The sequence below is a fragment of the Drosophila takahashii genome, chromosome 2R (assembly GCF_030179915.1).
Source record: "Drosophila takahashii strain IR98-3 E-12201 chromosome 2R, DtakHiC1v2, whole genome shotgun sequence".
NCBI lineage: Eukaryota > Metazoa > Arthropoda > Insecta > Diptera > Drosophilidae > Drosophila > Drosophila takahashii.
Window position 1 is genome coordinate 15,431,022 of NC_091679.1, and position 27,505 is coordinate 15,458,526.

Here is a 27,505-nt window from a genome sequence, read left to right on the forward strand (position 1 = left end):
GGCCGTTTACCTTGGGATAATACGGCTCCTATGCCGTGCTGTGAGGCATCTGTAGTTAGGTCAAAGGGTTTACTAAAATCGGGATACATGAGGGTTACTTCCTCCGATGCTAAAATATTTTTCAGTCGTTCAAAGGCCTCTTTTTGGGCTTGATTTAAATTTATCTCAATTTTCCTGGACTGATTAGCACTTACTTTACCATTGTCGCCCTTTAGAATATTTGTGAGCGGACGAGCGATGGTAGCAAACCCTTTTATAAAACATCTGTAATAACTAGCTAGTCCTAAAAAGGATCTAAGATTAAATAATGTTTTTGGGGGCAAAAAGTTCTTTATGGTTTGTACTTTTTCCGGGGAAGTTTTGATCCCCCCTCGCGATACTACAAATCCAAGATATTCCACGCTTTCTTTAAAAAATTTGGATTTTTCCTGGGACAAGCGCATACCTGCGGTGCATAAACGACATAGGATATCATCAACATGTTTTATGTGATCCTCCTTTGTTTCGGAAAAAATGATCACGTCATCTATGTAAACGTAACAAATTTTCCCTATGACGTCCCTTAGAACGTCATCAATAGCCCTCTGAAAGATACTAGGGGCGTTTTTTTAGCCCAAAAGGCAGTCTGCAGAACTCATACTTTCCATTGTTTACTGAAAAAGCTGTTTTCTTTCTATCTTTTTCCGCCAGCTCTATCTGGTGGAATCCCGATTTTAAGTCCAACGTTGTGAAGTATTGGGCTTTTCCTAAATTTGACAGTATTATCGATATGTTAGGAATCGGGTACTTATCATCCTCGGTTTTTTTATTTAGTTTCCTAAAGTCAATAACCAGCCTCTTTTTTTTGTGGCCATCCTTGTCAACACCTTTTTTATCTACAACCCAGATGGGATTATTGTAGGGTGATTTTGACGGTCGAATAATGCCATCAGCAAGAAGTTGTTTAACTTCCTTGTTGACGAAATCCGATACACCTTGAGGGTAGGGGTACATTTTTGAATAAATGGGTTCTTCATCCGTTGGGATTGTAGCAACCGTGTTTATATTATAAGGCAGGGACTCGTTCGGGTCCGCAAATGCGTTTGATCTAAATTTGATCATTTTCTGAAAAGAATCTTTAATGACCATCGGTACGTCTTTATCATCAACTTTTACAAAATTTACATCTTTAAATTCAGCGAATTGAAGGGCCTCTATACCGTTTTCGTATTCTATCATATTTTTTACTAAATTTATTTTAGCATTTACCTCCTTTAGGAAGTCCAGACCCACAATACCATCAAATTCCTTTAGGCAATTTAAGATAAAGAAGGTGGTTTTTTTATTAAAAAGATGAATAAAGCATTTTTGTCTTACGAATGTTCCACCATGAATGGAGTTTACTGTAAAGGTCTTCTCAACCGGCATTATATATTTTAACTCCGTTAGGGGCTGAATATAATTTTTTGAGGCGCCGGTATCTATTAAGAACCTTAAAGTACGCCCTGCTATCGTACGAGTTATGTACGGAAGCAGGGACTTACCCCTAAAAAATTACAGTATTCTAGGTCTGAAGTCTCATCGTCTATAGCTGAGGCTTCCGTTCTTGCATAATTCTCATATTCAATATCTTCGCTTTGCTCGATAAGGTTTAGTTTTTGAGTTCTCATTGAGACATCCTCATAAACCTTTTTGTTGGTCGCTTGCAACTTTGACCGGGAAGTAGGGTCTACTTCCATGGCCTCGGGCATTTGGTATTGGTTCTTTTGACCAAACGGTCTTTGTTTAGAACTACCGGGATCCCTGTACTTATAAGCCTGGTCTTGCCCAGACTTAACGTAGTGCGGATTTTTCTGTCCGTTGCCCGTTTTCTGGCTGTGTTGACTGCCAGTTTTTTGGATCTTTTCTTTGTCGCTAGCGAATTTAGCCAAGCTTGCGACGTAGGCGCACCTGTCATTAGCCGCTTCCGCTTCTTGTGCGAGTGCTAATGCGGAGGGCATATCTTTAGGTTGGGCTGGGAATACTGCAAGTCTCAAGGGCTTCCTTAGCCCGGAGACAAAGGTGTGGAGAGCGTCGCTCCTAAATTTGTGGTTCAACACGGCAGCCGCGGAAGGCTCGTGTGACATCAGTGTTTTGTTTGTAAGAAGCGTTAGCTTCTTTTCTATTTCGTCATAATACCTATTTAGAGAAAGTTCGCCTTGTCTCATGGTATCTAATTCCTGCTGAATTACGCGTACCGGCGTTTTGTCGGCATATGTGAAGTCAAGTCGCGCTACAATGGCGTCGAAATTCAAAACTGTGTTAAAGGAGGCTAGCACGGCATCTGCATTGCCCCTTACCTTGTTCCTAATGATTGCTACCGCTTGGTAGTGCCTTGAACTGCCATTAAAAGGCTTAAAAACAGTGTATGCAGCGTTTGCCGCTTGTCTCCAAGAGACATAATTTTCCTGTTTCCGTTCGAATTCGGGAATGGATTTTACAATGTCTAAAGGCTCTTCGCACTTTATATTATTGTCGATGCTTATGGCCTCATAGGCCTTGACTTCCGTATTTGTTAAAGAGATAGAACCTATTTTACCCTCTAACTCTTGGAATTTTTGTTCAAGGGCCTGGGCCTGTGTAGTCAACGCTGCCTGAACTGCGGCGCGTACGATTTCGGAAATATCGGTATTTGGCATACTGATACTGTTCCCAATATACCCTGCGGTTTCGTTATTTTGTAATTTCTCAATTCTGAGGTTCCTATAACTTTCTAAAAGTTCTTCGTCACTACTGTCTGTATTTTTTCCGTCTCTATAGTTCATTTAATTTTACTTAGAGTAATTCCTGAACTGGAAAAATCTTTCTTGTTTTTTTTTTTTTTTAAGTTTGATTCATTGAAGAGATAATAAACAATCGCCTTACTTACATTTTGTCCTGTGGAAACACAATATATTTTGTATATAAAAAAAACTGTATTGTTCTCCTGCGGGGGCGAAACGTTGAATTCAGTTGTTGAATATTCGCTGCTTCCTTATCCTCCAGTAGCTTGTTATGAAATTTCGATGTATTTGCAGTTTTATTTTATTTCACTCGAAAAAAAATTTCTGCCTTTAAGAATTTGGTTCCGCTGGTTGCAAAATAATGTTGTACTTAAAAATGATGATTGTTTTCACTTTTCTCCTTCTTATTTGTTGATTTTTCTTAAAAACTTTTTATTTCGTTGCGTTTAAACAATTCGAATGTTTTACACTTGTTTTTACTTCTTTGCAATATTTTCTATATTTTGCACATATTTTCTATATTTTGCACATATAAAAAATCATTTCTGCACATAAAAAAAAATTATTGAGTTAATTTTTTTCAAAACGATTGCGTTTAATATTTTTATAAACGACTTTAAACGGTTTATTCTCCACGAATTCGTTTTCTTGAATTTGGAGTCGCGGAACTTTCCACGGTTGAGCGCCAATTATAACAAAGGTTATTTCATTATATTTGATTTGATTTATTGGTAACCCGTTTGGGCAGCTTGAGCTCTGTTTAGAAACTAAAAGTACAATTCAAAAAGAGACTGCAGCTCGCCACTCCATCGTCCGGCTAAGATGCTGATGCCGCACTTTTGGGCAGCCGCTGCTGACGGCTCGCAACTCCGTTGCTGGTCGAACTTTGTTGACGCTGCGCCTCGTGACCGTGACCACTCAGCGCTTGCATGGGCCGGATCGGATTTCGCCGGCTGGATTCCCGCTTACGCGTGCATCCGGTGCTGGCCCAAGATCGATGACCGTAGTCGGGTTAACTTATACTTTATGGGGTCGGAAACGTCTCCTTCACTGCGTTACAAACTTCTGACCAAAATTATAATACCCTCTGCAAGGGTATAAAAATATTTCCTATATGTAACCAATTTAATTATTAAACGGCAGCTTTAGTATACAGTTGTCTGATTAGCAAGAACTATTACCCTGAGCAAGGTATACATAAATAAATAAGATTTGCATATTTTCATGTCAGCAGCTTTAGTACTGCAAAAATGTCATGTAAAAATAGAAAAAAAGGGATATTTTTACAGCATTTACCTATTGTTAATATGGAAAGTATGAGATATAGACGTTCGATCGGCACGCGCTTTTACCCTGATCAAGGTACGCACAAAAAAAATACGATTTGGAAAGATTCTTGTCAATAGCTCTTACACTAAGCGAAATATCTTCATTTTGTGAAAGCTATATCCGATTGTTCCTATGGGAGCTATAGGATATAGACGTTCGATCGGCACGCGCTTTTACCCTGATCAAGGTACGCACAAAAAAATACGATTTGGAAAGATTCTTGTCAATAGCTCTTACACTGAGCGAAATATCTTCATTTTGTGAAAGCTATATCCGATTGTTCCTATGGGAGCTATAGGATATAGACGTCCGATCGGCACGCGCTTTTACCCTGATCAAGGTACGCACAAAAAAATACGATTTGGAAAGATTCTTGTCAATAGCTCTTACACTGAGCGAAATATCTTCATTTTGTGAAAGCTATATCCGATTGTTCCTATGGGAGCTATAGGATATAGACGCCCGATCGGCACGCGCGGTTACCCTAATGAAGGTACGCACAAGAAAATACGATCTGGAAAGTTTCATGGGAATAGCTTATATTTTGCGCGAAATATCCTGAAAAACGTCAAATTGTGACCGATTTCACCCTATTGTTCCTATGGGAGCTATAAGATATAGACGTCCGATCGGCACGCGCTTTTACCCTGATCAATGTACGCACAAAAAAATACGATTTGGAAAGATTCATGTCAATAGCTCTTACACTGGTCGGCTTTCAAACTTGATCTGCGTACACATGTTTTAGGACGACTGTGAAAGTTTCAAGGCGTTTAGTTTAAACTGAGCTCGCAAACGGTATTGAAACATACATACAGACGGACAGACGGACATGGCTATATCGTATCCCCTATTGATCCTGATCAAGAAATATATACTTTATGGGGTCGGAAACGTCTCCTTCACTGCGTTACAAACTTCTGACCAAAATTATAATACCCTCTGCAAGGGTATAAAAACGTATTTTTTTGTTTGTGATAAGGATGATTTACACCAAACGCTGTGGGATTTGGCTACGTTGAAATTTCGAATCCAAATTTTTCAGAAATATGCTCAGTAAATGTAAGTAACTTTCAGTTTTTACACTTTTAAAAAATATTGATTTTTGGAGAAGTTACATTAAAGAACAAATCGTTCGTCACATTACCCTACAACTTTTGAAAGTGCAAAAAAAGAAGGGTTCACGCCAAACGCTGTGGGATTGTGCTACATTGGAATTTCGAATCCGAATTTTACAGGGATATGCTCAGTAGATGTAAGCAACTTTCTGCGTGTACAATTTTGAAAAATATTGATTTTTAGAAAAGTTAGTTTCAAAAAAGGAATCGTTCGTCACCTTACCCTACACTCCCCTATGTATTTACAAATACTGTTGCAGACTTACTTTTGTATAGCGAGTCATCGCAGATTAGTTAGGGAAAAGGTAGGGTCTTGCAAAAAAAAAATTTCGATTTTTTTACATTGTTTTCTTGTAGATTAACATACAAAAAAAGGTTCAAGTCAATCGGACAAAAACTTTAGAAGTTATGCTAAATCTAGTACCCTAACCTCAAAGACTTTAGGTACGTAAGTGCATCTTTAAGTGCGTTTTCCTCGAAACCACGTTTCGAAACTCTGTGTTCATCGGCATTTCTAAACGGCTCAACCGATCGTTTTCAAATTTGTCGCATTTTTTTCTGCATAAAAAAAACCTGCCCCCTGGGAAGCGTTTTTTTCATTTTTTAACTTTAAGTATTTTTTTAAGCCCAAAGTCAAATTTTTTTTTGTGAAAAACGCATTTTTGACTTTGGCAGGGCAAAAAAAATTCTTTAAAAAAAAATTAAAAATCGCGCTTCCCAGGGGCCGCGTTTTTTCTTTTCTTAAGCAAAATGTAAAAACGAAATGGAAATCCGATCATTTTTAGCGGAGGAACAGTGAACACCGCAAAACGCCTTTTTTTAATAGTGTTCCAGCTTTGCTTTGCCACCGATATATTAGCCGATAGTATCGGCTATAAAAATTAGTGGATGTTAATTAAATGACACTTAATAATATACAAAAGGTTTGAATTTAATCCATCCAACCAGTTTTTATAGAAAAATCGCAAAGTTAGTCGATTTTTTGGTGCCAAAGACCCTACCCCCCCTCAACTTCCACAAAAGACGGACACTTTGGTTAAAAATATACTACTTTAAGACAATACATAAACGATTAACAATATAAACAAATAACACATATATTTAAATAATGAATTTAGCCTATAACACAGGTCAACAAAATGGACTTTATTAAAAGGTGCAGACCTATTGGCATTAAAATATGTTAATATAGACCAGGGGTGCTGCTCAAAACTGCCTTATGGCAGTGCAGTTACAAACACCATTAAAGGAAAAACACACGCACGCGAGTAACAAGTCACACACAGTCATGAAAAAGACAACAACACTTTGTATTGTGAGTTGATGAGAAAAAAAACTTCAATGGAATTTGTTGTTGGCTTGGCTCGCTCTTATCTATTAAGGACAGCGAGGTGTGCATAGGCAAGCATTGCGAGTGCACTGCCGTATGCTTAGTGCTATTACAAAAACAATTGTGCTCGTGTGCCATAGGAATGAGCAGCCCTGATATAGACGTATATATGCATATCTGCATACTAAGTTTTCGCGTTTAACGTGTGGTATTTAGGCAATCGCGGTTTGAAAAAAATAGCAACATTTAATGTGTTGATTTAAGATATCTTCGAGGGTCTGTGCTCAATTATAATAAAACCTATACCAAAAAATTGCATAGATGCCCTTTTACATAATTGCATTTAAGGTTCCGACGTAATTTGATTTAATCAAATCCTATGAGCCATTGAAGTCATTTGTTCACCTCTATTCCCAACCAACTTGATGCGGTGAACAGGCTTAAAAAAATACAAGGAAAAATATGTGCTCTAAAATATTTGACAGGCATTTAGGGGCGTCTTTCACCGAATTTTTAAGACAAATAAGACTATTGTACGTCGAAGGATGGAATTTATAGAATTTTTTCCGTAAGAACGTGAAAAGTAACAAGTATTTTTAAATCTCATTTTACATAAACTATAAAATGAAAGACCGATTTTTAAGGGGGTACGACCACAGCCCAAACCGTAAGAGCTAGAGCAGCCAAATTTTTTCACAGTATTCCATTGGGGGCGTAGGCGCCTACTAAGGTCCGACATGTCCCCCCAGTGGCCTAACTTAACCTTAACCTTAACTTCTAAAATGGTTGAAATTTCGAAATTTTGGTTTTGCAGAATTGTAGGTCTTGAAAGGGCCTAATTAGAAATCTAAAAGAAATTTCGAAATCCCCCATAATTTGGGGGCTACATTTAAAACTAACTTTTCGATTTAAAAAATCTAAACCACTGCTCTGATCTACATTATTTTTCGGTAAATGGTTATTCTATGGCCCAAATGCTTAAGTTTAATTTTATAAGTTTCTAACATTTTTTTAAGTATTTTTATCGAATTTATTTAGATTTCCTAAGTTATTGCGTTGCATTTTGTGGGAGCCCGCCGAGAGAGCGAAACCCAGAGAGCGGATGGCAAGAGGGCGACGGCCGAGAGAGCAGCAGCAAAGAAAACTGTCGATAGGGAGGGGTAGTGCTGCACACAAAAAAATTTGCTTGGTCAAATTGACCAACAAAGATAGTTACGTAACTATTAAAATAGTTACGTGTATTTTGTTTTTGCTTTGGGTTTGTGTCTGTGCTAATTGTGTGTATTTTGTTGTTGTGAATTGACTATTTACTCAGTAGAATTGACAATTTTGCTGGTTGGGGCCTGTTTGACAATTATTACAGTTGATTTTACCAAGTTTTTTTTTCTCGAACCAGTTGGGGATCCTTGTGCTTTGTTTTGCCGCAAGGTTTGGAAGCGTGTAGCTTCCTAGTTACGGTGTCCAGGCACTCAAATGAGGTTGATTCTGAGATGAGTGGCCATCTCGTTTAGAGATTTGCGGCATTCAGAGATATTAACTGAGTTAGTTGAATAGGAGTCGAGGGCCTTGAGGGCTGCTTGACTACCCGAAAAGATAAAGATATGGGTCAAAGTGCTAAATGAAGTAGTTATCAAATATATTTCTTTATTTCCGAATCGTGGTGTCAGCTATTTACGCTGCATCGGCTTTTTCTTTTTTATACCCTGGCAGAGGGTATTATAATTTCAGTCAGATGTTTGCAACGCAGTGAGGGAGACGTTCCCGACAACATAAAGTATATATATTCTTGATCAACACCAATAGCCGAGTCTATCTAGCCATGTCCGTCTTTCCGTCTGTCCGTCTGTCCGTCTGTCTTTCTGTCCGTCTGTCCGTCTGTCCGTCTGTCCGTTTCTATGCGAACTAGTCTCAAAATTTAAATAAATATAATTTCAGTCAGATGTTTGCAACGCAGTGAAGGAGACGTTTCCGACCACATAAAGTATATTTATTCTTGAGCAGCACCAATAGCCGAGTCTATCTAGCCATGTCCGTCTGTCCGTCTGTCCGTTTCTATGCGAACTAGGCCCTCAGTTTGTAAGCTATCGCGATGAAACTTTCCCGAAAGTCTTCTTTCTATTGCAGGTACTACATATGTCGGAGCGAGCCGGATCGGACCACTATATCTTAAGGCTCCCATAGGAATATTCAAACAAATATAAGAAAATTCATTGTAACTTTGTAGGAAGTAGGCGTTTTGATTTTTGACAACAACAATATCTGGAATCCCTGGAACTGCACCGAGTGAGCATTAAACTATAGGTATTTACTTTATCTGCAAGGGTATATAAGCTTCTTTTTTTCTTTTCTTTTTCTTCGGCTGGGATAGACTTCAGTCTAGAAACACAGGAGACGAATCGGGACTGGGAGTTAGTTGCCGCCGGGATTTTTTCGAGTCTACGTAGTGTAGATCGCTCGGAGACGTAACACAAAACTGGACCGACACAAATTAACACGCGGGGTTTTGGCTGGGCGTGAGAGTGAGTGAGAGGGAGCACGTGGCTATGCTGCTACTCTAACTTACTTGGGGGACCCTTAAGACATGTCTCCGCCCTGACCTTCCGCTTCTTACCGCTGCCGCCCAAGAAAAGAGAGCGAGCTAGCCGATCGCTGTTTCACGTGGGCACACTTTTCCGCTTTACAGCACGCTTTGCGATGTTTTGTGTGTGGATTTTAAAGAAAAGGCAAAAAATGTGTTTTTAATCACTGTGGACGGCAGTCTGCATAGTGACGAAGCGCACCAGAAAACAAAAGCCCTCTCGCAATGTTTTTTAGTTGTGTTCTTATTGAAAATACCCGTCGATGCTCCATTCTTCTTTTTATACCCGTTACTCGTAGAGTAAAAGGGTATACTAGATTCGTGCAAAAGTGTGTAACAGCTAGAAGGAAGCGTTTCCGACCCCATAAAGTATATATATTCTTGATCAGGGTCACTAGCCGAGTCGATCTAGCCATGTCCGTCTGTCCGTCTGTCTGTCTGTCTGTCTGTCCGTCTGTCCGTCTGTATGAACGCTGAGATCTCAGAAACTACAAAAGCTAGAAGGTTGAGATTTCCCACACTTCCCACACGCTTCCTACGCAGCGCAAGTTTATTTTAGCCGAGCGCCACGCCCCCTCTAACGCCCACAATCGCCCACTAACGATTTTAAAATGGGTCCTGCGCCCACATCTTTAAAGATTTCCGAGAAGTATAAATTTTGTTGTGTATATTTATACCTATCGAAATGTAGAAGACATTTTTCAAATCGGACCATTCATTAAAAAGTTATACGCAATCAAAAATTATATATCTATCTCCCTCGCACTCCCTTTAGCTGAGTTACGATTATTAGTCGGGACACCAACCCGACACAGCGTTCGCACTCCCTTTAGCTGAGTGACGGGTATTAGATAGTCGGGTTGGTGTCCCAACTATTTAATACCCGTCACTCAGCTAAAGGGAGTGCGAACGCTGTACTCGGGTTGGTGTCCCGACTATTGTGCCAGCTTCGATTACAATGGCATTGCAAGTGCCTTTTCAGTCCAAAAAGTTAAAACGTCAATGTGCACTTGGTATTGTGGGCTCCAAACAGAAGAACAATATTCCAATATAGGACGGACAAGGGAGGTAAATAGTAATTTGGTTATATAAGGGTCGTCAAATTTTGTTGATCAACGCTTTATAAACCCAAAAACACTCATAGCTTTGTTGACAGTCAGCATTATGTGGCAGTCAAATTTAAGCTTCGGGTCCAGAAGAACGCCTAAATCATTTACTGAATATATACGGTCAAGTGGCAAGTTCTGAAGCAAATAACTTATAAACTTTGGAGTAACTCTGTGAAAGGTCATTACGTTACATTTCAGGCAGTTCAAATTTAAGAGGTTATACTCACACCATACTTGAAAATTATCAATGTCTGATTGTAAGCCGAAACCAGACTCTATATTATTGTAAGTCAAACAAAGCTTAACATCATCAGCATACATTAGTACACGAGAATTTGTTATGATAGAGGGAAGATCGTTAATAAACAGAGTAAACAGCACGTGGATCATTTTAGAAACAGCGTTCTTAAATATAATCCTCTAGTTTGAATAAAAGAAGAGGGTGGTTAACGGAGTCAAAGGCTTTATTGAAATCTGTATATATAACGTTGGTCTGCATTTTATTGTTAAATCCATTTATTACAATAGATGACAATTCAAGTAGGTTGGTGGTAGGATCTTCTCTTAACGAAACCATGCTGACACGGTGATATTAGCGAGGAACATAAATGTTGCAAATGAGATGTGATAAAACGTTCAATGGCTTTTGGTATTGCCGACAATTTAGAAATACCTCTATAATTCTGGTCATCCGCCTTCGCACCCTTTTTGTGAAGTGGAATAATAAAAGACTCCTTCCAGATAGTTGAAAAAACTGATGATGAAATAGACAAATGAAAGAGTTTAAGAATAGGTTTGCAAATGGTTGATGTTCAAAACTTAACACACACCCAGGGAGACCATCAGGTCCGGGAGAATAAGTTGGCGTTGTTGTTGTTAAATCTCTTAAGAGAGAACTTTCGGTAATTATAGGTGAAAAATTCAATGTGCCCTATTTAACGGATTAGGGTAGTTTGATTTTGACCATGGGGAGGAGCCATAAATAGTTTGGAAAAAGTCGGCAATAAATCAGCTTTTTCAGAATCTGTCGATGCCTCCATTGAGATAAAACGAACCGATAAAGGCAAAGCTGATGACTTGGCGTTAACAAAGATATAAAACTGCTTCGGATCATTTGTAAATTCAAATTTACAACGATTTAAATACATAGAATAGCAATGACTGTTAAGGACATTAAAATCAGATCGAGCCACCACATATTTCGAAAAATCGGATGGCATACCCGATTTTTCATACTTTTTATAAGTGTTTGTTTTAAGATTTTTAAGTCTTTGAAACGCATTTGTAAACCAAGGGGGCCTTTTCGGCTTTGGAGGAAGCCTATCAGGAACGCATTCATTAAAAACAAGAGAGAACGCTATAGTCGGGTTGTTGTCCCGACTATCTAATACCCGTCACTCAGCTAAAGGGAGTGCGAACGCTGTGTCGGGTTGGTGTCCCGACTAATAATCGTAACTCAGCTAAAGGGAGTGCGAGGGAGATAGATATATAATTTTTGATTGCGTATAACTTTTTAATGAATTGTCCGATTTGAAAAATGTCTTCTACATTTCGATAGGTATAAATATACACAACAAAATTGCATTTATACTTCTCGGAAATCTTTAAAGATGTGGGCGCAGGACCCATTTTAAAATCGTTAGTGGGCGATTGTGGGCGTTAGAGGGGGCGTGGCGCTCGGCTAAAATAAACTTGCGCTGCGTAGGAAGCCAAAGAATATGTGTGGGAAATCTCAACCTTCTAGCTTTTGTAGTTTCTGAGATCTCAGCGTTCATACAGACGGACAGACGGACATGGCTAGATCTACTCGGCTAGTGACCCTGATCAAGAATATATATACTTTATGCGGTCGGAAACGCTTCCTTCTAGCTGTTACATACTTTTGCACGAATCTAGTATACCCTTTTACTCTACGAGTAACGGGTATAACAAGAAAGGAAGCTAGGTTCGGCCAGCCGAAGCTTATATACCCTTGCAGATCATTCCTATTAATTAACAAATCGCAAAAATGTTCAATTTTTTAATATTTCTCATTAATTTTCCCATCGTTCCTATGGCAGCTATATGATATAGTCGTCCGATTTTGATCAAATTAAAATTGAAATTCGGAAATATTTAATAAGAGTCATATCCTAGAGTAGAAGATAATACAATAAAAACCAAAGAAGCTAGAATTTATTTCCTATTACTTTTCCATTAATTTTCCGATCGTTCCTATGGCAGCTATATGATATAGTAGTCCGATTTTTTAAATAATTAATTCGAAATTCAGAAATATTTAAAAAATAACATCCCCAAAAGTAGAAGGTAATATTTCAAAAAACACCGAAGCTAGAATTTATTAAAGTTTTTTTTTCCGATCCTTCCTATGGGAGCTATAAGATATAGTTGTCCGATCCGGTCGGCTCCGACATATATACTACCTGCAATAGAAAGAAGACTTTTGCGAAAGTTTCGTCCCGATAGCTCAAAAACTGAGAGACTAGTTTGCGTAGAAACAGACAGACGGACAGACGGACGGACAGACGGAAAGACGGACATGGCTAGATCGACTCGTCTTGTGATGCTGATCAAGAATATATATTCTTTATGGGGTCGGAAACGTCTCCTTCACTGCGTTGCAAACTTCTGACTGAAATCATAATACCCTCTGCAAGGGTATAAAAAGTGTTTAGAACGCTATATAAAAGTTCAGTTGCACTTTCAATGTCCACACAGTTATAAAGATCTGTCCAATTATATTGCGAAATCATTAAGTTAAGTTTATTATAGTCACATTTCCGAAAGCATCTCATTTTAGTTGGAGAAACTAAAGGAGAGGTGGTATCAAGGTAGGGGAGGCAAAGTGTCAATTCCATAGTTGGGTGGTATCGGTCTTCTGGTACCAAAAGAGCGACAATTCTAGATACTGTGACTTCAGACGGATCTGAAACAAACACAAGATCTAATTGTCTATTTAAAGAATTTCGTATAAAGCTAACTTGCTATAACGATAATTCTAGAAGGCCATCCATAAAGTCATAGGCGGATAAAGGTAAAGCGACAAGTGAGTCAGTAGGAGGGGACCAAGAAATATCCGATCGGTTCTGTAGGTATTAAAATTATTTGCAAGAACTTCAGAGTCTGTTATCTCTGGTTTCAGCCAAGTTTCTGTAAATGCTAAGATATCGTCAGTGAATGCCGAGGAGTCCGCATAAAGCTTGGGTAGCTTCATGTTAAGTCCTCTAACATTTTGGTAAGCCAAGCATAAACTTTTCAGTTTTTTGGCACCGTGAAAGGCCTGTTAGTTGCTCTCGGTTTATTAGAAACAAATTCTTTTATAACCAAATCATCATTAAGCCAAAAGCTTTCAGATAGCAGTACTTCAAACACAACAGGCGGAGCAAAAATTTTGAAAGACGATATCCTGCGGGCGTATGAAAATCGAAATTGTTTAACCGCAATATCCTCGGATGGGAATTTTTCACGAATAAATTCAAAAACATCCTCAGATGTGGTATCAGGCGTAAATCTTGAAACAAATAGTTGCTTCCTATGTGGAACAACTGAGAGTTTCTTACGCCCCCCAGCAGCAGTCTGAACCTCACTCAGCTGAGATCCAGAAGCGGCACCTAATGTACCTCTGGATAAAACTGAGAGATTTTTGCGCCCCCCAGCAGCAGCCTGAACCTCATTCTGCTGAGAGACAGAAACGGCGCCTACTATACCTATGGGTATGGTCGGCACCGAACTGGTTGACTCCGCCGGCTCTGGAGATCTTATTAGAGCCTGACTTTCAAATACTGGGACTACACCGGAACTAGCAGTATCCATTGGCACAGGATGTTCACTTACCCCTGCGTCACCCGAAACTGCAGCAGCTACCAAGTTTGTATTTAAGGCGGATTCTACACTCGCATTTACTATCGTTGAGCTAGCTTTTATACGTTTGGGCGAATTAAATAGTTACATGTCTCTTTTATACGGTCGTTTTGAAGAATTCAATCTAACTCAACCACAAAAGGAGGTGGGCGCATTCAAAATTTGTGAACAGCGTTTAAAAATTAAATAAAAATATTTTCTTCTATGATGCATTTTTGATCCAAAGACACCTTATGTCCTTAATTTTTAGGACACTCATCAGGTTTTTGTGAATTGTTTTGGAATTTTTAAAATTGTTTTTCTTCCTTCCTTCACAGTGACGATTCACAAACAGTGCCCAAACCTGACACTATTTTACGTAACTCATAACTATTTTTGAGCACAAGTGACCCTTGCTTTAAAAATATTTATACATGGGCGTAAGTTAAAAGCTGGAGGGGGATTACACTTCAGGCATTTCAGCCCCCAAAGATTATTAGGCTACGCTCATGTGCTTATACTCAAAGCAAAACTACTTACATCGTTTAGAATTATGATATTTAAAATTGTGACAGGTTTGGGCACTGTTTGTGAATCGTCACTGTGAAGGAAGGAAGAAAAACAATTTTAAAAATTCCAAAACAATTCACAAAAACCTGATGAGTGTCCTAAAAATTAAGGACATAAGGTGTCTTTGGATCAAAAATGCATCGTTGAAGAAAATTATTATTATTATTATATGGCCATAACAACCCTTTTATCGGGTCTCGGCCTGAAGCGCAATGTGCCTCCACGCGTCTCTGTCCTGGGCGCGCCTTCGCCAGTTGGTAACACCAAGTGTGGACAGGGTTTCCATCACCTGATCTTGTCAACGCGTTCGGGGTCGTCCTCTCCTTCGTGTCCCAACAATCACCGCATCAAACACCTTTCGAGCCGGAGCGTCTTCATCCATACGGGCAATGTGGCCCAGCCAGCGAAGTCTTTGAGATTTCACTCGGCTGGCTACATCAACATCACCGTAAAGCTCATACAGCTCGTGGTTGTATCTGAGGCGATAAACATCATCCACGCAGATTGGACCAAAGATTTTGCGAAGAATTTTTCTCTCGAACACTCCAAGAGCAGCTGCATCTGACTGCGTCACTGTCCAGCACTCCGCACCATATTGAAGTACTGGAAGAATGAGCGTCTTGTAGAGTGCGGTTTTTGTGCGTCGAGAGAGAGCTCTACTATTGAACTGCCTACTGAGCCCAAAGTAACACCTGTTGGCAAGTGTTATTCTCCGCTTAATCTCCAGACTGACATCATTTGTGCTTGTTATATCAGTGCCTAGGTAGACGAACTCCTTGACGGACCCAAAGCTATAGTTCTCTGCAGTCAGCTGAGAATCAAGACGCCGCGATTCTCTGCTAGAGCACACCATAAACTTTGTTTTCTCCCTATTCACTGCTAGTCCTACATTGGCTGATTCCTTTTCAATAGCCCCGAAGGCTCCTGTGACATCACGCTTGATGCGGCCAATAATATCAATATCATCAGCGTAACCAAGGAGCTGGACACATCTGTTGGTTAGTATCGTGCCCGTCCGATGCACACCAGCCTTTCTTATAATACTCTCCATTAGAATATTGAAGAGCATACAAGACAGCGAGTCACCTTGTCTGAGGCCACACTTGGTAGTAAAGGTTTCGGATTGGCCACTTCCTACCTTGACAGAGCTGATGGTGTTGCTCAATGTCATTCTGCAAAGTCTAGTCAGCTTTGCTGGTATTCCAAGCTCAGACATGGCGGCATATAGGCGATCTCGCCGGGGGCTATCAAATGCGGCCTTATAGTTGACAAAAAGATCTGGTTTTCGTAGGACTTCTCCAGGATTTGGCGCAAGGTGAAAATCTGGTCAACAGTGGACTTGCCAGGCCTGAACCCGCACTGATAAGGTCCAATCAGTGCTTCAGCATGGGGTTTCAGTCTTTTACACAATACGCTCGTTAGGACCTTGTATGCAACTGGAAGAAGACTAATTCCGCGGTAGTTGGTGCCCACCGTGGCATCACCCTTCTTCAGGATGGGACAGATCATGCTGAGGTTCCAATCTTCGGGCATGCTCTCCGTGAGCCATATCTTGCTGATTAGTTGGTGCATGCTCCCTACCAACATATCACCAGCTGCCTTAAACAATTCTGCCGGCAGGCCGTCAGCACCTTCAGACTTGTTGTTTTTAAGCCGTTGGATTGCATCCTTGACTTCGATATGACTTGGGATTGGCACCTCAATATCAGTGCCATAGATAGGGGTTCGTGGATCATAGCCTTCAGAGTCTGTGCTTGAGCCGGATAACAGACTCGAGAAGTGATCCCTCCATAACCTCAGCACGACCTCTGCTTCTGTGACAAGATTTCCATCATCGTCCCTGCACGCCACTCCACCAGTCCTAAATGCTTGGGTCAGACTCTTGACCCTCTGGTAGAAGTTACGTGCTTCATTCCTGCATCTGCTGCTCTCTATGCACTCACACTCTCGCCTCTCCTGCTCTTTCTTCTTGCGTCTGAAAAGGCGTTTTTCGTCTCTTCTTCTCGACCTGTAGACATCCACAATAGCTCGTGCCGCCCCAGCCTGCAGTGTTCTTCTGTAGGCGGCGTCCTTTGCAGCTGTTGCGTCATGACACTCCTGATCGTACCATGGATTCCTTGTTAGAAGACGCTGGAATCCAAGCACTTCTTCTGCCGAAGCTCGCAGGGAGTGGGATATGAGCGCCCACATATCCCTTATGTCTTCAGGTATTAAAGGTGCTCGGCTTAATAGCCCCGAGACGTGAGTGGAGAATGCATCTTTCGCCTGTTGTGATTGCAGCTTTCCGATGTCCAGCCTTCTTAACGCACTTCGACGTGTAATCTTCGCCACACATAGCCGTGTGCGAATCTTAGCTGCAACAAGATAATGGTCGGAGTCGATGTTGGGGCCCCGACAGGATCGCACGTCGAGTATACTAGATGTGTGCCTTGCATCGATCACAACATGATCAATCTGATTTCTGGTCAGTCGATCGGGAGAGAGCCAAGATGCCTTATGGATGTCCAAATGACGGAATCCAGTACTACGAACTACCATATTATGCGCAGCTGCAAAGCCTATTAATCTGAGATCATTGCTCGAGGTGGCCTCATGTAGACTAAATCGCCCGACGGTGGCACCAAAGATGTCTTCTCGTCCTACCTTGGCATTAAAATCGCCGATGAGAATTCTAATGTCATGGGAAGGACAGCGGCCATAAGCTCGGTCGAGCTCCGCATAGAAAGCGTCCTTGGTGGCATCATCCTTTTCCTCCGTTGGGGCATGTGCGCATATCAGGCTGATGTTAAAGAATTTGGCAGTAATTCGGATCGTTGCAATTCTCTCGTTTGTTGGCATAAAGTGAGAGACTCGGCGCCGCAGCCTGGCACCTACAACGAAACCACAACCAAATTCATGCCGTTCTGGATGGCAGCTGTAGTAAATGTCACAGTTCTTCTTCTTTATGCAGCCTTGTCCTATTCATCGCATTTCCTGGATAGCAGTGATGTCAGCCCTACATTTGTTGAGGGTATCTGCTAGTTGTTGAGCAGCACCAGGTCTGTACAATGTTCGTACGTTCCAGGTGCATACTCTCAAATCATTGTCCTTTTTACGCTTGCTATGGTCGTCAACGTTAGATCGGTTCCTTTCCGAGGCTTCTCTTGCTTCCTTCACTGAAATTGTGTTTTTCATGGGTGGATTCCAAGTCCTACGCCAAAACCTAGTTTGTAGAGTTAGGACTCTCGTCGCGCGCTTTAGTTTGCCACTCAACGGCTGTTGAGTGACAATCCAGGGAGAACCACGTGGAGGAAGTGCGTCGGCTTGAAGAAAGCAGTGACAGGAATCATGCTGGCATTCACCAAGTTGAATGCAATCAGACACTTTGACCTGTATGCTCCCCCCATTCTCCCCTAGAAGAAGAATATTTGTATTTAATTTTTAAACGCTGTTCACAAATGAAGATTTTTAAACTTTGCTGTGACTTTAAAATTTTGAACGCGCCCACCTCCTCGTGTGGTTGAGTTAGATTGAATTTTCCAAAACGACCGTATAAAAGAGAATGTAACTATTAAATTCCGAAAAGATTACCAAAATTGGTTGACCACTCTTGAAGATATATCCCAAAAGACGAAGAAAATTTGTGATTTTCTTAAATTAAAGATACCGCAAATACCAGAGCTGATGGACTATAGGCGTAGTGGCAACTTATGCTTAGAAAAGCCTCAGTTTGTTTGATTTTTAATTTGTTTAACCAAAAAAATAGTAATTCGAGTTCCACTGCTAATCACGTCGGGTTCACCATGAAAAATTTAATACTATTTTGGTATTAAGAAAACTTGTGATTGCAGGGAAAATTCGATGATTTTATTCGACGAAGAAAGGGAGTTTGCGCAATGAGATTCATATAACAACTAACTCTTTAATTTTAATATAAAAACGCTTAAGCCTAACTTAACGAAGGGGCGAGAGACGGGGCGAATTCGCGAGCGCGATTAAAGCTTTATTGCGCTTCCGCTCCTTTCATGAAAAAAGCGCAAAGTGCGCAAACACCGCCCCTTCTGAAGGACCGCCGTCTTCAGAACGCCACAGGCAGCATCGCCAGCCTATGGACCGCTCGCCGATAGATCCGCCACTCGGACCTTGAAGTCAGCGCCGACGTGCACCGCCACGATCCGACCGATCATCCACTGCTGCGGCGGAAGATTGTTTTCGGCGACAACGACGAGAGCTCCCACGGCGACGTTTGGAACCTCCTGGTGTCACTTGTCGCCATCGACATCGTCGTAAGCAGGTTGGGCTGACTTGGTCCGGGAGCGCTGCTGAGGGTGGAGCTAGGAGGGGCCCGCCGATCAGGAGATGGCCTGGGCCTAGGGCTTCGCCGTCGTTGGGATCCGTGCTGATCGGAGACGGGCCCGGAACTCTCTCATGTGGCGATCGGCTCCGACGAAGTTCGTCGCGTTGTCGCACCACACCTTCTCCGGAATCCCGCGTCGACTCACGAGCCTTTGGAATGCCAACAAAAACGCATCAGTGGTGAGGTCAGACACTAACTCTAAGTGGACCGCTTTGGACGCAAAACATACAAACAATGCCACGTATGATTTGTACGGCGGCTTACCACGGATACGATACGTTATGTTAAATGGGCCACAAAAATCAACACCACAGATATTAAAAGGGCGGAGAGCTCGAAGTCTGTCTGATGGCAAGTTCCCCATGATTTGCGTCAAGAGTTGCGGCTTGCATCGAAAGCAACGAACCCAAGAACGAACTGTTTTGCGGCAAACTTCCTGCGCATCAACCAACCAGATCTTTTCTCGCAACAGACTTACAAGAGCTCGAGGACCAGCATGACAATTTGTAACGTGCAGGTAGGACACGTAGGTTTTAACAAACTGTGAGCCTTTCGACAACAACAACGGAAATTTGGCTTCGTACGGGATATGAGCATTCAATAACGGATCCCCAACTAGCAGCAATGTCAAGGAACACCAATCTAATTGTTTCTCCTGGAGAAAAGGGCTTAGTTTTTAAATATTTGTTGCTACCGGTTTGTTTTTCTGAATTTTGCCTAGGTCGTCACTGAACTCGTGAGATTGGATCACTTCCACTATTTTCTCGAACGCAAAATTCAGTTCTCTTGGAGTAATACTTTTTTTAAAGGGCTGCGACACTTTTTTGCACCTTTGAATAAACTGAAAGACCCATACGAAAACCCTTAGAAGCCTTATGTGCGACGAAAAGGATTCTTGTTTCTGAAGCACTTAATTGGGCTCTGGGATAACCACAAGCACCAATGCTGATTTGCTTAATTCCATCGACACGACATCAGAAGGTACTTCAAAGTGTCGATTTACAGGCCAATCTTATTCAGCATCAAGCAAAAAGCCCAGCGAACCAAATGGAAGCTGTGAGTTCCTCAACGTCACATCCCCGTGACTCGATGTCCGCTGGGTTTACTTTCGTGGGTCCATAGTAAAACCTTTGTGATCGGAAAAGTAAGCAATGGTCGTACACGATTATAAAGATCCGCAAGAAGGTGAGCTGCGCACAACTCAAGGCGGGGCAAAGTTTTCGTCTTGAGGGGAGCTACTTTGGATTTTGCAGTCAATAAAGATACTTTTAAACCTTCAGCGGTACTAGTGCGAACGTAGATACACGCTCCATATGCTCGCATTAAAGCGTCAGCGAAACCCTTTATTTCTGCGTCTGTATGAACGAATCGCGATACCTTGATCTTGGGCAGCTGCAACAGCGTTCCCTTAAAGGCTTCCCAAGATGTCTGCAGTTGCATTGGCAGCGACTCGTCCCAGTCTAACTTTCGAAGCCACAGTTCCTGCAACAACATTTTTGCCCTAGTCACTAGAGGGCACAATAGGCCAAGCGGATCGAAAAGTCGGGCAGTCACCGACAGTATGTTTCGTTTTGTCGCACGAAGATCCAGGGAAGAGTCATCCAACCGAAATTGAAAGTAATCTTTACCCGGCAACCAAACCACGCCAAGGGTTTTAGTTACGTCTGAGTCTGCCGTTAGCGGCATGACAGCGCTTGCAGATGCGGACAACTCTGGGCAGTTAGAAAACCACTTTGCCAATTCAAATCCTGCCTCTTGCAATACCTGAGAAACTTCGTCTCGAAGGCTTAGCAGGTCCTCTACGCATCTGGCGCCAGTCAACATAAAAGTCATTTTGAATGACCTTGGCGGCTTTTGAACACGAATCCTGCGCGATCTCTCCAAGCCGCATTAAACACCGAATCGCCAGATAGGGTGCTGGCGAAGTTCCATAGGTCACGGTGTTCATCTTGAAGATTTTTAGAAACTCAGATGGATCTCGTCTCCACACTATGAGCTGAAAGTTTTGGTCAGCTTCGTCTGCTGAAAGCGCAAACTTGTGCAGTCTGAATCGAAGCAGGGTCGAATAAAGCTCCTCTTGAATGGTGTGGCTAACCATCAAGATGTCATTCAACGCGACCTGCGTCGATGTACGGCTCTAGGCGTCAAATACCACTCTCCACTTTGTCGAGGTGCTTTGAGGTCGCAGCACGCATTGGTGCGAAATAGTTCAGACTGTCTAGAATTTTTTTGTTAGTGGAAAACATGTGGCCCATCACTTCATATTCTTCCATGAATTCCAGATACATCTTTTTTAAAGAAGGATCTTTGGATAATCTCCTTTCAAGCGACAAAAATCTACGTTTTGCAACTTCATATGATGAACCAAGAGTTTTTGGGTCAGATTTAAACGGAAGTCGAACCGAAAATCTCCCGGACGTCAATCTTTGAGTATTTTTGTCAAAGGGTTGCTCACAAAGTTGCTGCTCAGGAGTATGGACCTTGGCCTTGGGCGGCAAGTCCTCCACAGACTAAAATTTCTGCAGGGTTGTGTCGATTGACTCCAACACTTCCTCCTGGCAGCTGAGATGTACAAACTTTTCAGTATTTCTTATTTTTTCTGAGGCACATCTCCCTGACACTATCCAGCCCATTCCCATTTTCTGCAAAATGGGAAACTCAGGCCCTTGCTTTATCTGGCCGACTGACAAAAGTTCAGTGAACGAGTCTGCGCCTATAAGCATATCTAATTTTTGGGGCTTGAAGAAGAATGGATCTGCCAATTGAATATTTTCAGGCACCCTCCAGCCGCTGGTGTTCACCGTTTGATCCGGATGATAACCAGAAATATTTTTTAATATGTAAAATTCGGACGACAATTGACTGCGCGACTTGACTATCGTGTGTATTTTCTTGGTTGCTTGAGTATTAGTTCCATTAGTTCCTCTCTCTTAATCTGGAGTCTCTGAGCGAGCTCATCGGTCACAAAATTTACTTGTGAACCAGAATCGAGCAACGCTCGAGCCAAAACTAATTCGCTACTTTTTGTTTGGACGCTCACGATGGCTGTGACAAAACTCTATCCGATGCAGTCGCATGCAAAACATGCGAAGTGGATGGAGTATTCTGCAAGAGCGTGGGCTGAGGAGGAGGTGGCAACGCGAGATTTGATGGCGAATAAATGTACTAAATGTAATAAATGTGTGGTGTGAGGACTTACACACCCTACATCTTTTCGATTTGCATCTTTTTACCATGTGGCCCTTTCGGAGGCAGTTAATGCATAAAGGAGCCTTTTTTGCGTAATCGAATCTTTGCGGAACTGTTAGGGCAGCAAAAGCAGTGCAATTTCCTACTTGATGTTCTGCAGAGTTGCAAAGCACACATACTTCGGGGTCGTCCATGGCAGCAACAAAGAAAAAACTTCTGTTCCCATTCTTATTAGGATAAGCCTGGCTCTGCTGAACAATTTTTGGCTTACACGCTTCTTCGGCAACCATATGCTGATAGCGCTTGTTCAGGGCCGACTCACACTCGCTCCAAATGGGTAGCGAGGTATAATCTAACTGTTCTTCCCAATTTCTTTTTGTTCCTGCATCGACTTTGCCCATTACTAGATGGATGAAGATGGCATTCGTAATACGTTTGTCATCCCCAATGGACAAGAAGAATCGTACAGCGCTATTACTGTGTCGATCAGGTTTCTCAAGGCTGTAGCTAATGGCTGGGAAATCTTTGGCAGATTAAACAGCGTCGATATATTGTCAAAAAAAATTAAACAATCATTATCGTACACCCGCCTTAGGCTAGCCAGGGCTTTTGGGTAATTATTCGCTGTAACTTGGAATGCCCTGACTGTTCCTAGCGCGTCTCCAGCCAAACACGATATTAGATGGTTAAATTTTTCGATATCGTGCAGCGTGTCATCTTTGTCAACAAAAGGTTTGAAAAGGCTTATAAAATGTTTAAATTCGAAATGTTTTCCGCTGAAGGTTGGAAGAGCGACGCTCGGCAAACGGCATTGGGGTGTACGCGTTGCCGGCGGAGCGGAATTGGCAACACTTCTACGCTTTGTTTTCGCAATTAGTGAAATTAGCAACGACTTTGCTATTATCACTGTCTCTTTTAACTTTTCGCGGTACACATTATCTCCATCTTTCGCTTCGATTTTATTTTGTATAAGCGAAGCATTTTCAATGTGCGTATTTAGGATTTCTAATCCGCATTCTAACTCAACCGCATTTAAAGATAATCGACCCGCATTTAAATATCTTTGCGTTCGCTCTATTCTCCATATATCCATCTCGTTGATTTTTTAACTCTTCGATGCTCTTGTTGCTACTTTCTGATTTTGGAATTTTTTGTGTGTTGCACAAAAAAATATTTTGTTTTTAATTTTATTAAATTTAAAATAAACAAGAAAGGAAGCTAGCTTCGGCAAGCAGATCATTCTATTAATTTAAAATTTCCTATTATTTCACATTTATTTTTCGATCGTTTCTATAACAGCTATTCCTAAGCTCTTTGAAAAACTTATTTGCGATCAACTGCAGCACCAGTGTCGCTCCTTAATATCCTCTAAGCAGCATGGTTTCACAAAGTGCCGGTCTACAACAACTAACCTGCTTGAGTTTACGACCTTCATTAGTCAAGGCTTTAAATCCACAATGCAAACTGATGTTATCTTTACTGACTTTAGTAAAGCCTTTGATTCGGTCAACCACGAGCTACTGCTCCACAAGCTCCTCCTCCTCGGATTTCCTCCAACTCTACTGACATGGCTTCGTTCTTATTTAACAAATCGTACCCAAAAGGTCCAGTACAACAGCATTTATTCAAAAGCTGTTTCCGTATATTCGGGTGTACCACAAGGCAGTCACCTCGGTCCTTTACTATTTGGCTTATTTATCAACGATCTTCCTCAAGTAATTGAGTTCTCCAAAGTACTTATGTTTGCGGATGATGTCAAGTTGTGTATGCATCTGACCTCACCTAGTTCCTACATGCAGCTCCAGCTCGACTTAAATAACCTTCAATCCTGGTGCCTAGTCAACAAGCTACTGCTCAATCCTGATAAATGTAAATCCATGTCATTTTATCGATCCAATCCATATATTTGTACATACTCAATAGATCACTCTGCACTTGAACGCATTGATACTGTTCTTGATCTTGGTGTCCTATTTGACCACAAGATTTGTTTTAATAGCCACGTCAGTACCATCTCCAATAAAGCTAAATGCTTATTAGCTTTCATAAAACGCTGGTCTAAGGAATTTGATGACCCTTTCACCACTAAGCTCCTTTACGTCTCTCTAATTCGTCCTACACTTGAGTACTGCTCCAGTGTTTGGTCTCCACAATATGAGCACTATCAAAATATGATAGAATCCGTCCAAAAGCAATTTCTCCTTTTTGCACTACGAGGCTTAAACTGGGAGGAGGGACGCCGTTTGCCATCTTATAGAGACAGGTTGCGCCTCTTGGATCTACCTACCTTAAAGGATCGTCGGACCTGTTATGGTGTGATATTACTTCACAAACTCATCACTGGCGCCGTCGACTCAGTTGATCTGTTAGCCACCCTCAATTGGAACGTTCCTTGCAGAGCTACTCGCAGATTCCGTCCATTAGCACTTCCTGTGTGCAGGTCAAACTACTCCCGTTTCGACCCCTTCCGAATCCTATGTGATAACTATAATGAACTTTATCACCTCATATCCTATGAGTGCTCTGCCAAGGCTAATTCGCTAAAAGTCATTGCGTTCCTTTCTACATCGACTTAATTAGTTCTCCTACTTATTGTTTTTTTTTACATTTATGATATTTTTATGCTATGTATATAATTTTAAGTCTTTTGAGCAGTACATTGCTTTAAATAAACAAATACAAATACAAATACAAAACAGCTATATGATTTAGTAGTTCGATCTTTATACCCGTTACTCGTAGAGTAAAAGGGTAAAAGTATGTAACAGGTAAAAGGAAGCGTTTCGACCCTATAATCTATATATATTCTTGATCAGGATCACTAGCCGAGTCGATCTAGCCATGTCCGTCTGTCCGTCTGTCCGTCTGTCCGTCTGTCTGTCTGTCTGTCTGTATGAACGCTGAGATCTCGGAAACTACAAAAGCTAGAAGGTTGAGACTTTCCACGCATATTCTTGTGCTTCCTACGCAGCGCAAGTTTATTTTAGCCGAGTGCCACTAACGTTTTTAAAATGTGTCCTGTGCCCACATCTTTAAAGATATCCGAGAAGTATAAATGCAATTTTGTTGTGCATATTTATACCTATCGAAATGTAGAAGACATTTTTCAAATCGGACCATTCATTAAAAAGTTATATGCAATCAAAATTTCTATATCTATCTCCCTCGCACTCCCTTTAGCTGAGTTACGATTATTAGTTCGTGCTATAAATAGAACAACTTCCACTGTAAATATCATCGCATTCGCATTTACTATTCATATATGGCAATCATTTTAGTGGATCAACCTGCAAAATGAGCTGGACACAAGTTTAGCACACTTTAGGAAATTCATATCCTTTTCACACTTCTGATTATTTTCCTCAACTTTTTACTTCTTATTCTGGTTAGTCAACCTAAATAAGGTAAGAAATTGAAGAAACGATGTTTATAGATGCATCACAAGGACCCTGGAACACATAAAACCAAAAATTTCAAAATATCCTGTTTTTAGGCAGGATAAGTGTCCATATGGATCCTCATCTATTTTATTTACGTGTTATCCTTAAAATTTAACAATTAAAAGATAATGCGGTCGAAAACATTGAGCTGGGACCTGATAAATGGTGATAAATAGACTCCCCATTTCATGGCAGTTCAGCAGATCCTGATTTTCAAGTCCTTCCAAAAGGTCCTGGACTCTCTCAACCCACTTTTTTGTAGCTCATAAACGGCCAAAAAAAATGAGGTATATATCATCAAGACCGGTCAACTACTTCCTGAGCAATTCACTACAACACTTTCATATTTAAAATAATGTCATAACTGCTTTGACTTAAAGCACGAATTGTTGTAGTGAATTGCTCAGGAAGTAGTTGACCGATCTTTATGATATATACCTCATTTTTTTTTGGCCGTTTATGAGCTACAAAAAAGTGGGTTGAGAGAGTCCAGGACCTTTTGGAAGGACTTGAAAATCAGGATCTGCTGAAATGCCATGAAATTTATCAGGTCCCAGCTCAATGTTTTCGACCGCATTATCTTTTAATTGTTTAATTTTAAGGATAACACGTAAATAAAATTGATGAGGATCCATTTGGACACTTATCCTGCCTAAAAACAGGATATTTTGATAATTTTGGTTTTATACGTTCCAGGGTCCTTGTGAAGCATCTATAAACATCGTTTCTTCAATTTCTTACCTTATTTAGGTTGACTAACCAGAATACGAAGTAAAAAGTTGAGGAAAATAATCAGAAGTGTGAAAAGGATATGAATTTCCTAAAGTGTGCCAAACTTGTGTCCAGCTGATTTTGCAGGTTGATCCACTAAAATGATTGCCATATATGAATGGTAAATGCGAATGCGATGATATTTACAGTGGAAGTTGTTCTATTTATAGCACGAAGGTGGGTGAAAACAGTAAGCCGAAAACTTTAACGGTAACGAAGATATAGAGGAAATAAAATGGTGCGAGCATGGTGTGCTAAACTTGTGGCCACCACTGTATATAAAAACTAATATTCCCAAGAGTAGAAGGTAATATTTGAAAAAACACCGAAGCTAGAATTTTTTTAAACGTTTTTTTCCGATCCTTTCTATGGGAGCTATAGGATATAGTTGTCCGATCCGGTCGGTTCCGATATATAATACTACCTGCAATAGAAAGAAGACTTTTGGGAAAGTTTTAGCCCGATAGCTTTAAAACTGAGAGACTAGTTTGCGTGGAAACAGACAGACAGACGGATGGGCTGACGGACAGACGGACATGGCTAGATCGACTCGTCTAGTGACGCTGATCAAGAATATATATACTTTATGTGGTCGGAAAGTCTCCTTCACTGCGTTGCAAACATCTGACTGAATTTATAATACCCTCTGCAAGGGTATAACAAAAGAGAACGCTATAGTCGGGTTTGTGACTCGACTATCTAATACCCGTCACTCAGCTAAAGGGAGTGCGAGGGAGATGGATGTATAACATTTTTTTCATTGCGCATAACTTTTTAATGAATGGTCCGATTTAAAAAATGTCTTCTACATTTCGAGCAGCCACAAGAAAAGGGATCAGCCATCACGGCAAAGGCCCCAGTTCGAGAATCCATAATCCAGGGTACACGGAGTATACCGCATACAGAGTGAACTATTATCCCTTTTATTTAGTTCGAGGTTGTTTTCTTCAATGTTGGCCAGCGGCCATGCCCAACCGTGGCGGAGCGCTTCGATGTTTGTCCTGGGGTTATCACTTGCCCCGTCCGGTTTTATTCTTCCTTTCAGCTTCACTGGTTCACTACTCGCTTCGCCCGTGACCTGATTCTGCCTACAATTTGGCGACAGCGCTGTCTGAAACTTTGGAGTCAGCGTTGCCTGAAACTTTGGCGACAGC

At 41.2% G+C, this 27,505-nt stretch overlaps 1 protein-coding gene across 13 annotated transcripts in view; it reads left to right on the plus strand.

Annotated features, from left to right (window-relative positions):
- Nipped-B (Nipped-B cohesin loading factor) overlaps positions 1–27,505 on the plus strand; it is a 233,219-nt gene that overhangs the window by 148,145 nt on the left and 57,569 nt on the right. The gene's annotated exons all lie outside the window — the stretch shown is intronic.